The 13,449-nt window shown below is 43.5% G+C and overlaps 2 protein-coding genes across 6 annotated transcripts in view; one reads left to right on the top strand and one right to left on the bottom strand.

The window, feature by feature from the left end:
- The window catches only part of CYLD (CYLD lysine 63 deubiquitinase), a 37,524-nt gene extending 32,312 nt beyond the window's left edge, over window positions 1-5,212 (bottom strand). For 4 of the 5 annotated variants that reach the window (XM_006023700.3, XM_025204278.1, XM_025204279.1 and 1 more), the window contains exon 1: window positions 5,064-5,212. The gene's annotated coding sequence lies outside the window, so the exon portion shown is untranslated. The other variant, XM_025204277.1, reaches the window with a different exon arrangement.
- SNX20 (sorting nexin 20) overlaps window positions 4,339-13,449 on the top strand; it is a 34,361-nt gene continuing 25,250 nt past the window's right edge. The window contains exon 1 of the mRNA XM_025204281.1: window positions 4,339-4,599. The gene's annotated coding sequence lies outside the window, so the exon portion shown is untranslated. The remainder of the gene's footprint in view (window positions 4,600-13,449) is intronic.

Raw genomic sequence — 13,449 nt, 5'->3', positions numbered from 1 at the left:
GAGCCCAAAATTACGGGCACATTTTGAAAAGGTTCTCTCTGAACTGAGGATCTTTTATAGAGTTTAAATACTTTTTCTGCATCAGAAACAGTCAAACACCTGTGTCATATAACACACATTACATGCTTCCTCAGTAGATTGAACAATTTTATTACAAGCTATTACATGATTGTAAAGCAGATGGACTATGAAGACACAATAGGAATAGCAACGTCAATTTTAATAAACAAATAATTTATTGTAATAATAAGGAACACTAGAATTACTTTAGAAGTACAATCTATATGGGACCATATATCCAAAACATACTATTTATCTTATTTAAAAATATTTACTTTAAGAGAAAAATATTACTGTTTATTCAGTGTATCATCTTGCTTTTTAAAATGTTCTATTTAAAACACATCAACTTTACTATCCAGCTGGATAAAATGGATTATCAGAATGGAATATGCAAATATACTTCATGTGCTACATCCTATATTCTGGAGTTTAAAAATCAATGCTTAAAATCATGTGGACAGAACCACCATCAAGCAGATTACATGTCAAATGAATGTTTCACTAATTGTTTATTAATTTGCCTCCTTATTTTTTTTATGTTTCTTTCTCTCTCTCTCCACATATTTTCCCTGCTTATGTTCAGCCAAATCCCTTGAAATCCATTTCTAGTCCCATCACACAACCCAAGACCAATTTGGGCAGCTATTCAGAACGAAAAGCAATTAATGACCATTAGGAATATATATGTTTTCAGTCTTTGTTTTAAAGACCAGAAAAGTACTTTTTTAGTTTTCTTGTGGCTCAAAAAAGTTATGCTGTAAGATACCACTAAAAGATGAATGGGAGAATGTAAGCACTTAAAACTTTTCTTAAGCAGTAGGCTTTCACATACTTCTGCACTAAAAAACAAAGCCTCCTGCTGTTGCTGTTTGACAATAATACAGCCATTCAGGTCCTGAACACAGAATCTATTTAATCTTTCCTGAATCTGCATATGGGTGTCAATGCCAATGGCATTCTGCATCATGGCAGCAACTGGTAGCACCAGTGGATCCGTAAGTATGTCTGCGTTCCAAAAAAGCCCAATAAGGGTGCGCATGTGTAGTTTGCGATGCTGCAAACCTGTCCACAGCGCTGCAAACCATGCACATTTGCTGCACTGCTAATTTGCAGTCTGGCAGGTTTTTTTGACATGGGGAGATCTCAGTGTCAAAAAAAGAAAGAAAAAGGTTGCACGGTGCACACATCTACGTGCCCAAATTCCGGCTGCTGCAGCCATAGAAAGCCCCCAGGTAAGGCTGCTGGGGCCAGCCCAGGTACTGGCTCCAGCCTCTCCTACCCCACCCAGAGCAATTTGCCATGTGCCAGAGTGCACATGTAGGGGTGTGCCCACGGACAGGGAAATGCATGTTCCTGCTCATGGGGATGCACCCTTGAGGTCACTAAGGTGAAATCTGGAAGTTTGACTGTCAACATGTTTTCAAGTTAAAGTCACGATAATGATGTTTAATGACTGCATCCCCTACATTACAGTGCTTAACTGAATTGTGAAGATTGGAGCTGAGAGGCCTCTGTATTTCTAGAGTTAGAACCAGGTTTCAAGTCTTACATCCTGATCCTGTAAGGACTGATGCATGCTTTTTACTTCAGTTGGACTACTTGAAGTGTGGGAAAAGAAGTAATTATGCACTGAGTGTAAAGCTAAACACAACTTTCAGTCACTGCAGGATCAAAGCCACAGTCATTTCAAATATCATATGCCTAAAACGTAACAGATGTCAATCTCAATGCATGAGAGAAAAACCTGTTAGTCAATCTGCACAAATTTAGAAAAGAATAAAGAACCTCTCTTAAATGAGTTTCCTTTGTTGCTACTATAACGAATGGTAAAGTGCTGGTAGTATGCAACAATGAACAGCATAAAAATATGAACCTATGAACAATATAATCCAACATGTTCAAAAGTACCGAACTTGACTGAAGATCTTAATGCAGCTGCTATACACAATATGATGGTGCCATTATACTATATACAATTGTATCAATCTTCCAGTTTAATTATTTTTCATTTCTGTGGATTAGTCAATTAATACCACCATTAAATATTGAAGCAAGTATTTTTCTAGAAGTGCAGGGACAGCTACTAGTTAGTACTGAAGGTTGCTTTCCATTAGAGACCCAGTACTCAGTCCTTTACCACCAACTTTGTAAGAGAGAAAGTGTATATTCAGGTCACTGTGAATGGCTACAGTATATATGCTACCTTAACAAACTGTCATCATTAGGAGCAAAACACATCTCTAATTTTTGTTTAGCATTGTTTTAGTAGGTAAATCAAAGATTACAATGGGTATAGCATGCTCTGGAATAAGTTTTTGCAACTTCAACTTTATTTTTATTTTAAATATATATAATCTATTTGGACCATCACCAATTCCATTGTTTGAATGGGATAACGGATACAGTAGTTACAATATACACGGAATACAAAATAAACAGCACCATAAGAACATGAGAGACAAAACCGTGTTTGCCTTCAACATTCAAATTAACTCATGCTAAAGTTAATCATAATTTCTCATCTCCTTATACTGCATATGATGCGTATGACCAAGCACGTCAGACTATCATCATAGTGAGACTAACGTCAAAACTTTCTATTCATTTACAGTCTTATTCTGTGCTCATCTATTATGCTATATTAATACCCAAAGGGGTCTGCGAATTAAGGGGGAAAAGCATGCTTAGATTAATGTGACTATAAAGTTGCACTATGGATTAAAAAAGTTACAAAGTTTGGGCCAAAGTTTGGTTGAGTTTGAAGCTTCCCTAAGCTTTTTCTGACCTGTCTTGAGTTCTTAGCATATACTATTACAGAGAATCATCTGGTCAAGTAAAAGGTTTGTTCTGAAATGTGAGAACTTTGTTTCTACCCTGCGATAATCTGACTCAGGCTAAACAAGAAGGTTAATATCACCTATCAGGTTTCAGCACAAATATACACAAATCCATTGCTTTCATTCAGAGTACAGAAATTAGAAAGGCTGCAGTGTTTGACCTGTCTCTTGTAGATACCCACATTTAAAAACCACGTATTTAACAGTTACAGAGCAAATTAATATACCATTTCTAAAAGCCTAGTGAAGACGGCCATAACCGAGTGAGCAAATGGCAACAGAAGTATAAAATAGCATGCTTGCAACGCAAAAAACCCATGCTTTTGAAAAAAAACAACTTTCCACTGCCAATGTGAATTTACTATATCACTTAGAAAATGTAAGACCTTTACAACAACTTTAACTCAAACCAATGAGCTGTTGGAAGTCTGATGTTTTTAGCTTGTAGTTATCATTAAGATGCTTAGTATTTTATTTTAAGAAATACTGTAAAGCGAAAAAAGAGTAATATTTATTAATTGTCAAAGAAATGGCTTGTCCCTTGTTTAGAAAAGGCACCACGCTGTAAACATGGGCTATTTTTGCAGAGGTGGGTGCGATGGGGCAACAACCATCATGGCACGGTGAGAGAGTAGCAAGTAAAGCTACTCAGTTTACTTTTTGTAAGCTCTCCTGAGCCTTTGCTAGTGAGAGCGGCACACAAATTTCACAGCATATAAGTCAAGGTTTGAAACTCAAAAAATTTACCTTTAAGTTTCCACTTCAACTTATACACCATATCAATACCTTAGCTGGACCCCATGCTGGCACCCTGCCACAAAGTAAGGCAGCATGCTGGCGTTCTAGGGGCTTCCCTGGCACCAAATGAGGCCAGGTCAGGCTCCTGCCTTCCCCCTGCCCCTGTCCAACACCCCAGAGCAAAGCTAGGCACCCAAATCCCATGCCCATCAAGTCTGGCCTACCTCTCCCATGCCCAAAGTTTGAGCTGCCAGCAGACTGGGAAGCCCCCAAGTTGCAGGGGGGCCCAGTCCTTCCATCTGCAGCAGCAGTGCCCACCAGGCCTGGCCAGGCAGGCTGCCAGTGGGCCGGGTCCTGCCCCAGCTCAGAGGCACTGGATCCAATTTTCCCATGAGCTGCCTGGGTTTCCAGTGCCGTGGATGCTGTCCCCACCACCAGTGCACCCAGCCACCCTCCTGCCACCCTCCGTGCTCACCCGGGAAGGGGCTAGGCAGCCCCTTCCCGGGAAGTGCCAAGCATCCTGCAGGCTACAGGAGCCCACTAAAGGCAGAAGCGGCAAGGGGCCCCATCCTTTTTTTCGGTGGAGCCTGCCTGCCTGTCTCCCCGCCCCCTCCATGCCCTGGGCCAAGCTACTGGTGGACAGGGCAGCCCCTGAGCTGCAGGGAACGTGGTCCTTTCCTCTCCCACGGTCCAGCTGGGTGGCTGCCCGGGGCCTGGGTGCTGCCCCAGCTCAGAGGCGTTTGATGCAACACTCCCATGAGCTGCCCAGGCTTCTGGTGCCTCGCCTGCCATCCCCGCCGTCTTCTCCTGCCACCAGCTCACCCAGGCACCCTCGTCCCACCCTCCCAGTGAGGCAAGGTCGAAGTATACACCAGATCTACACAAACCCTAACTCTTTTTAAGCAGAAATACAGGGCTGAGGTCTGTCTACACCACGTCAACTCATACACTGTAAAATACGGTAAGTAAATAAATGTCAGCAGAACGCCTTTTCCCGTGTGCGGGAAGCGCATTTTGATCGCGGCGCCAGGCGAAGACTGTAACGCTAAGACGCAAGGCAATCAGACTGCCAGCTCTTCGCAGCTAACCTGACAGGCTGCGTCTTATCTGCAGAAAACAAAATACCTTCGCTTTGAAGCCCCCGGATTCCCCAAGTGCAGCTCGTCAGGGGGGGCGGGGCGCCTTACTAATCTGCCTCCTTGCTTCCCCGGTGCCGGATCCGCCGGCAGAGCAGCGCCCCACACGGGCCGCACCTCCGCCCCGGAGAGCCCAGACCCACAGCCCCGCGACACCCACCGGCTCCGGGCCTAGCGCCGCCCCGCGCATCCCGCAGCGGAGGAAGCGTCAGGCCGCGAGCGCGGGGGGCGGCCGCAAAGCGGGGAAGGGGCTGCCCTCGCCTCCCCCCGGATCCCGAGCGCCGCTCACCTCCGCCTCATTCTCGGCCGGCGGCTCGCAGCGCTGTCCAGGCGTCCCCCGCACAGGCCCAGCACCGCCCCCGGGACTTTCCCAGCGCCCTCCCCCCCGCGGGGCTCCTCGCTGCAGCCCCGCACCCCTGCCCCCTCAGCCGCTGCCGGCGCCCGGCCCGCGACACCTACCCTGCTCGGCGCCCGGCACCGCCTCCTGCCATCTCTCGCAGCCAACCACGAAGCGCGGAGCCGGCTCGCCGTCTCCCGATTGGCGGACGGTGTTGTCACGGGAGGGCCCGACTCGGGGATTTCCACTCCACCAAGCTTCGTTGCGCCGCAATAGGAGGCGGGAAGAGAAGGGAATAGGGAAATCGATCCGAGCGGGGGGGCAGAGAGGCGAGAGGCGGGTGCTTTGATTCCATTGGCTCGCTGAGCCGACATGCGCTCTGGCCATTGGTCGCCGGGGGTGGATGGGCAGAAGAGCTGAGCCCTCAGCGGGGGACTGGGTAGGATGGAGCTCCCCGCCCCCCGTGGGAGCCCACCAGCTCAGACCCTGCCACCAGTATAGTGACCTGATAGTCCCAGGCCTGTCCAAGCACTTGCCAAGTCCCTCTTCCAGGGTTGGAAGGACACTTGACTCTTGCGGGGTCTGCAGTCAAGATTGGGTTGCCCATCAGGATGCCCTAATAAAATCAGAGACCCCCCCCCAGGTTATGATTTTCCAATCTTGGGGGGGGGGGGGCCTCGTCTCTCATGACATGACTCAGCGCGCTCCCCCACCCCCTTCCCTAATTCAAACCCTTTCCTCCTCCCTTAGCTATTCAGTGATAGGGTATTAGGGCTGTGCAAAAGGGCACCGTTCCGTTTCGAGGGAACGGGGTTTCTTTCGAATTTCGTTTAGATTCAAAACCGCTGTTCTGTTTTGTTTCGTTGAAACAGTTTTGCTGTTTCAACACTGTTTTGACGTTTGGCCCATAGGTTATAGTGGGGAAGTTCGAAACAGCCTATAACTTTGTCATTTCTGGCCTGATTTGGATGAACCTTGCAGCAATGGTAGCCCCTTCTGAGGGTATGAAGCCTGCCAAGTTTCAAGGACACCGGTGCAGGGGGTTCAGGGAAACTGCACCTGAAATCTTGAAAGAAAAAAACTCATGTCCCGTGTACGTGTTAAGCCACAGCAGGGTCAAAACTGCTGGGGGCGGGGCTGCTGAGGCAATGAGGCCTGCCACATTTCAAGGAGGTAGGTGCAGGGATTTGGGGGAAACTGCAGCTGAAGCTGCAAACAAGCAAAACTCGTGATATGGGTGACACCGTCTGTGTGTTACAGTGCAGCAGGGTGAAAACTGCAGGCCTGCTGAGGCCACGAAGCCTGCCAGCTGTCAAGGAGATAGGTGCAGGGGGTTCTGGGGTCTTGCACCTTTGGCTGCTGACAGGCAACACTCGTGAAATGGGTGCTTGTAGGACTGTGTCTGTCTTGGGGCACAGGGGAGTGAAAACTGCAGGCCTGCTATGCCCTGCTGTGGCCACAAAGCCTGCCAGCTGTCGAGGAGATAGGTGCAGGGGTTCTGGGGCCCTGCACCTCTAGCTGCCTACAGGTAAAACTCGTGACATGGGCGGGTGACACTGTGTGTGTGTTAATGTGCACCCTCACTCAACTGACACCAAGGCAGAAAGCAGGGCAGTTCAAACAATCCTGCCTTTTATGCAGTTTTTCCATCCCTCCCCCAGAGCACTGGGATTGGAAGGGACCTCAGGGAAGGATGACAGTCACTAGCCAGCTACGCAGTCAACAATGAGAGCGCTCCTTCTCCCCGCTTCCCCCCTCTTCCCCCTCCCTCTCCTTACTTTAGTTTCTGTTTCCTTGCAGGCAAGTCCAGCTTGAGCTTTGAAACTCAAAACGTTTTTAAAATATTGAAATGTTTCAGCTCGCCTCGTTTCGTTTCGAGGTTGCTTCAAAGCTCTCTGTTTCGTTTCAATTTTGCTGTTTTGAGCTCAAAACGAGTTGAAACTGTCGAAACGAAACTGCCAGCTAAATTTCACACAGCCCTATAGGGTATGGCCCTTTCCGCAAGCCTCTGTGTGAAAAGTCAGATTGCCCCAGGTCTGGTCCCTATGCACCTTCTCAGTTCTGAGTTTTTATTTTCGAGCTCTTCTCTGGCAGAAGCAACCCCTTGATTCGAGGGTGATCTCTACCTTGGCTCATTGATGGGTCTTGAGATGGCTTAAGAGTCACTCTGAAGTGCCTACCAGCTGGCAGGCTGCAAGCCTACTTTAATAAACGTAACTGTCACTTAATCGCAGGGACTGAAACTTTGGAGAAAATGCTAGCTTTTGCAAGATGCATATGGAAATTATGAAGTGGCAGTGCTTCCACATGTACAACCCCTATAGTGCCTATGAAAGCACATGCCCAGTGTCTTAACCAGGCTCCAAGGGGCAGGCCATCTAGCCCTTTTGGGTGCAGGAAAGTAACAATGTTCGCCCGATCTGGCCACAGAAAATGGTCTATAGCTGTGACCAAACACAAGTGTATAGATGCAGACAGCTTCAAAAATTGAGTGAAAATCTGAACCCTCACTGCAGGGGGGGTGGGGTGTCAGATGAAGACCTTTCAAAATAAGAGCGTCTTCTGTAACTTTTGTCTGTGCTGTCTGCCAGACTGTCACTTTTTTCAGAATGGGAGGGGAGAAAGGGAGCAGAAGGATTTCAATCTGGGGGGTTTTCAGTGCCTGCTAGAAGGTGGGGCAGGTACAGTGCAGCCCTTCCCCCCCAGTGGGCGGCTCCAATTCACCCACCCCACCCTCCAGCACCAAGAACCCCGAGATCCCTCTGCTCCCTTTCATAGATTTCATAGACATTACGGGCTGGAAGGGAGCAGAGGGATCTCGGGGTTCTTGGCACTGGAGGGTGGGGTGGGTGAATTGGAGACACACATTGAGCCAATGGGGCTGTGCAGATATAGCTCATTCAACATGAAATAACAGCACAAGCACATGAATGTTCACTGGATACACAAAGACCACACGTTTGTCCACACATATCCATTGCATATGTTATAATTCATTGTGACTAATTACCCATGGTCCTTCATAGAAGCATTTAACTCACCAGTCCTTGCATTCACATCACACACCTGAGTTATGTAATGAATCTGTGTGCAGTGTACATATGGCTCAATTATTGTGTTGTAAATATAGGCATCCATTGGAGCAATATTTTACTCCAGATGATCACAACTCTGGAGATGTAAAAGCATTAAGTTTCCCCATAAAGTTGCATTAGAATTGTCCTTATCCTATTTGCATACAGTCCAATACTAAATAATTTACATGAATGATGTTCAGTTACTTAACCCATACACAGACCAGTTAGACTGGTACTTTCCCAACTGGGAGGGTAGAGGTGGGCTGGCAGCTTGATAAAAATGTTCATTTAACACATGTTGATAAAACATAAAGTTTTAGTTTATTGATTAAGTAACGAGAGAACATGCTACATGTCCTAATACACAGAAATATCTCAATTTCCTGTAATAGGAAAAATTATAAGGAGATATTGTTAAATTATTCATTTTCCTCATGTAGGATTCAATTTATATTGCATACTAGATAGCCTATAATAAGCATAATTTGTGATTTACAGGCCTGATCAATGACAAAGATTTCCATTGACTCTAGTGGGGTAATTATTTTTCTATTCAGGAAATTTACAGCCACATCTGCTCATTAGACAAATATACTACTTCAAAGGCATATAACATTCTTTAAAGGAAGTCTTGTGCAGACTTTTCAGTGCTTTCCAGCAGCACGTTTTCCAATCAAAACTTCTCCATGTTCAGAAATTAACCATTACAAATTTACTTCCATGTAATTTTGTATGTTCACTGAACTTCTTTTCTTAATATGCAGTTTAAAAATACTTTGAACTCCTAGGAAATGCAAATATAAATAACACTATTATATGCAGTTATTTAATAACATCCAAATGTAGCAGCTGTTTAACTGAGCCATTATTGCATGCATCTGTCATATGAATGTTGTTCTATTTTAAACAGTTAACGTCAGTGTTATATATATAGTGGAAGCTTCCTAAATAAATAATGAATGAGGGAATGAACCTGTAAATAGAAGATATATTTTACCAGAAAGGCTATCTTTCAAAAGCATTCATATTATATGTATATGCACACACACACACACGCGTGCGCGCACACACACACTGTTACATATGAAGTTTCTATTTTATATAGACATGGTTTTTATATATACAGTTTCCTTTTATACATACAGATCCATGACATTTTTAAGAGTAAAGTATGGCTCATTTCTTAAAACCACAGGTTTGTTTTTAACTGGGGTGTTAAATAATTGCTTTCCTTGACACTTTATAAAACAGCATCCATTTCTCAAGCCTTCTGCTTCCAACAATGAGTTCTTAATTAATATAGGAAGCTACAAAAACTAATCATGTATATGATCATTAAAGACTGCATCATATTATTATATGCACAAATCATAAATTAAAGACTGTATCATATTACATATGCACAAATTGGCCAGATTAGGTTAACCCTTTCCTAACTCGTAAGTGCTTGACTTTGCATCCTTAACATTTTCTTTCACACACACACACCCACACCCCCACACACCCCCACACACCCTAATGTGTGCAGCAGGTATTACTGTGTGAAATGACTTTTGAAGTTGTATATTCATTGAGTTTTATCCATTTTGAAACAAATGTAAACTTGTAAAGAACATACATTTTCCTCAGCTGATCTCTCTCTCTCTCTCTCTCTCTCTCTCTATATATATATATATATATGTGTGTGTGTGTATATAGAAAGAGAGAGAGATTTTAGTAATACCTGCTGCACACATTAGTTTCAACAGCCCATACAGTTTCTTTAGTTTAAACTGGGTGCATCTGCACAAGCTATTAATGCAGCTCACTAAACTTCAGCACAGTCCACACAGTAGTCAGCTGATCCCGAGCACAGTGTCTTCACATTCCTCTGGAACCGCAACAGCTTGAGCTAGGGCAGAGCAGCCCTGGACTGGCAGCAGTCTTGCAGGGTCAGCTCCAGGCTCTGGGTGGTGGCATCAGGCAGCAGATGGACTGGCTGAAGCACTAGACTGCCAAAACTGCAAAGCCATGTGGCTGACCCGCTAAGCCTGCTGCCAGCGCAAGGCTGCTCTGCCCCAGCTCAAACCGCTGTGGTCCTAGTCACCATCCACATATGCATTTCTTGTGCAGTAAATGACTCCACCGTATTGTTCCCAACAGTACTGCACCGTAATACCAGCACATGTGTAGATGGCGATGCTTTACTGCAGAGCTAATTAGTCAACTCCACAGTAAAGCTCATATGTAGATGCACCCACCAGGAAGTGTTCTGCTCTGATGATCTCTAGAATCCAAAGAAGTCAGCAAATATCACACAGCAAACAAATACCTGAGTTGCAGTCCAGAATCAGGGCTTGAGAACATAGTTGTGGACTGAAAAGTTATGAACTGAAATATTGCACCTTTGCTCCTTTTGGTAAAAGATGGGAGGATGTGACTAAGGGCTTTTTATTACTGTTGAAGATAGATGAGATGGAAAGGACTTAGCCTGCATGACAGAAGCCAGAATAAGTTTGATCAGCTGAGGAAAATCTATTTTTTTCACAACTTTACAGTTATTACAGAACGGATAAGACTGGGTAAATATGCAACTTAAAAAGTCATATTTACTTAACAAAAAATTGCATTGAAAAGACACTAAGATTTGTGTATAATATAACATCTGTATTAAAAGAGAAAGACAGTTAGCCATGTCAGTCTGAAATCAGGCAGAAGGCAGGACAGAGTGGCAGGTTAAGACTAACTTGTTCAGAAAGATAAGCTTTCACAGGCTACAGTCTACTTGGTCAGATGCTATGATGTTATATGATGTCAGCTGCTATGCCTCTTTGTAGCATCTGACTGAATAGGATGTAGCCTATGAAAGTTTATGCCTTTCTGAATTAGTTAGTCCTAAAGATGCCACCCTGCTCTGCTTTTATGCTGGAAGTAAAGGTCACTCAATAAAAACAAATTGTACTCTGTTAATCCTCAAGATGGCTATCCATACTAAGCAGCAACATTTTTTTTCCCAATGAGCATTCCCTTTGTAGTGCTATAGAATGCATCACTATGTCTACTCTAAATTCTATTATACCAAATTTCATGGGATTTACAATTTATACAAGGAACTGCATATAAATATTAACTGAAGTATATCATAATCACATTTGAAAAGAAAAATAACTTGTTAAATTCATAACATTGAAACATATAAAATCTTAGAAAGTAGCCACTGCATGTACTAATTAGTACCTCAAAAATTCAAAACCAACTTGAATATTTAAAAAATAATTGCAGCCCACTATATTATGTACTCTACCCTTAGATATTTTGGGAGGAAAAATTACCAAGTTACTTCTTGTAGAAAATCTATGCTCCCTGCTGAGACTAAATTTAATAATTTGCTATCACAGGCCTAATAAGCCTGCATACTTTCATAAGCTATCACAGAAGGCACAAAGAACCTGGTTGTTTTTTACACTAAGCCCCTTTTATACTGCTCCAATAATGTAAAGTAGCCACAGATATTTGACAGTATAGTCTTTAAAATGGATGCAGTATTAAACTACTCTCACTTCGAAGGTCTTTTCTTTAACATTGATTCAAGAATATACTTCTTGTTAATAGATTTAAGTAAGTTTCTTAAAACACATTCTTGGTAAAAGAATGCACACAACATTATTCTTTTTACAATATAACTGATGTAAAGAAAGAGTCAAATTTGACCATACAGTTAAACAGTATGCAAATTAATATAAAATATATTTTTCTTCTGTACCAGGACTGTAGTTTGACACTTACTCATCATAGTTTCATCCATACGTGCATTTAGGTAGAAAAAGAGAATAAAAATCTGGAAGAAGCATCCCAGAACACTGCTTATATATCAATACTGTTATAAAATAGAATTCCTATAAATGTATTAGGCATTTCTGCTTCATCTTGCTTTTCCTGTCACTTAAACTTTTTTGAATCATGAGGTAAGGTGTACATGGATTAGGTACATAGTTTGGTCCATAAATGGAAAAAGAAGCAATACTGCAATCAAGTCACTCGAAGTCATGTTTACTGAGGCATTTATTAATACAAATATCACAGACATGAATGTGATGACTAAGTCTGGGTGTTCAACAGCTTCAGTAAGTATTCTCAAAATACAAGCCTGATGATAACTTCATGTGCCCATTACAACAAGGTAAAGTCTTCAGTGAAGTGCACTGTATTCACAAAATAGACAAGTTGTTTCTCTAAGAATATTTCAAGCTGGTACCTACTACCCTATATATTTATTCATTTGGAATTGTAAAACCCAACTGACTGGACAAATCAGATGTGTATTACCTCCCAAGCGGGTACAGGACAATAAAGACAGCACAACAAAGTAAACATTTTTTTAATAAAGAGGATATGTATCCATTGGAACAACTTACAAAAGATCATGGTGGGTTCCCCATCACTGGAAAGTTATAAATCAAGGCTAGATGCTTGCAGTAAAAGCTGTTCAAATATGAATTAATTTAGAGAAATCCTATACTCTATATTACCCAGAAATAGGACTAGATCACATTTGTCCCTTCTGATTTGATAAACTATGAATGTGTGACTAACATGATCTTTGACATAAGCATGCTCTCACATGGCAGCTCATTCTCCCACATCAGCCCCAAAGAAACTGTCAAGTTTTTTTTCCTAGAGTGGATGTCACATCTCACCAACAAAAAGGATGCGATAGACCCAACACCTTTTCAGGAAGCTATTTTTAATGCACTGAACTCCTGGGCTAGGGACAGAAGATACACATAAACCGGTTTAAGTAATCAGAAACTGGTTTAAACCTGTAACAGAACAGAAGCTCAGTGCACATAAACCAGTTTCAACATGACTAAACTGGTTTAAGATAAACCTGGGTGAATGTAGTTGTAACAGGGTGCTAGTAGACCCTGTTACTTTGGGGGATGGAGGGGAATGCAGCCACCCACAGAGGTGGGGCGCCAACAAGTAACCAGCAGTAAGCACTGCCAGCTGTGAAGAACGTTCCAGCAGGAAGGAATTAAAGAGATTAGCGCTGAGGTGGGAACTGGCGCAGATAAAAACCCGGTAGCTGAAACAAGACGCTGCCCCCAGGGGCACCCAGGAGGAAGATGTGGCCAGTGAGGAACTGGAGAGGGATGTGCTTCATGGGATGCTGAGATGCAGTGGGCTTAGTCAACGTGAAACAGACGTCGATGAGGGAGTCAGCATTGGGACTTACCAGGGCTGGTGGCACTGAGAGAGATGTCAAGGAGCTCGACCTGTGC

This window comes from Alligator sinensis, unplaced genomic scaffold (genome assembly GCF_000455745.1).
Source record: "Alligator sinensis unplaced genomic scaffold, ASM45574v1 scaffold173_3, whole genome shotgun sequence".
NCBI classification, from domain to species: domain Eukaryota; kingdom Metazoa; phylum Chordata; order Crocodylia; family Alligatoridae; genus Alligator; species Alligator sinensis.
Note: the sequence above shows the minus strand (reverse complement) of the source record. Positions and strands in the feature narration are given on the sequence as shown.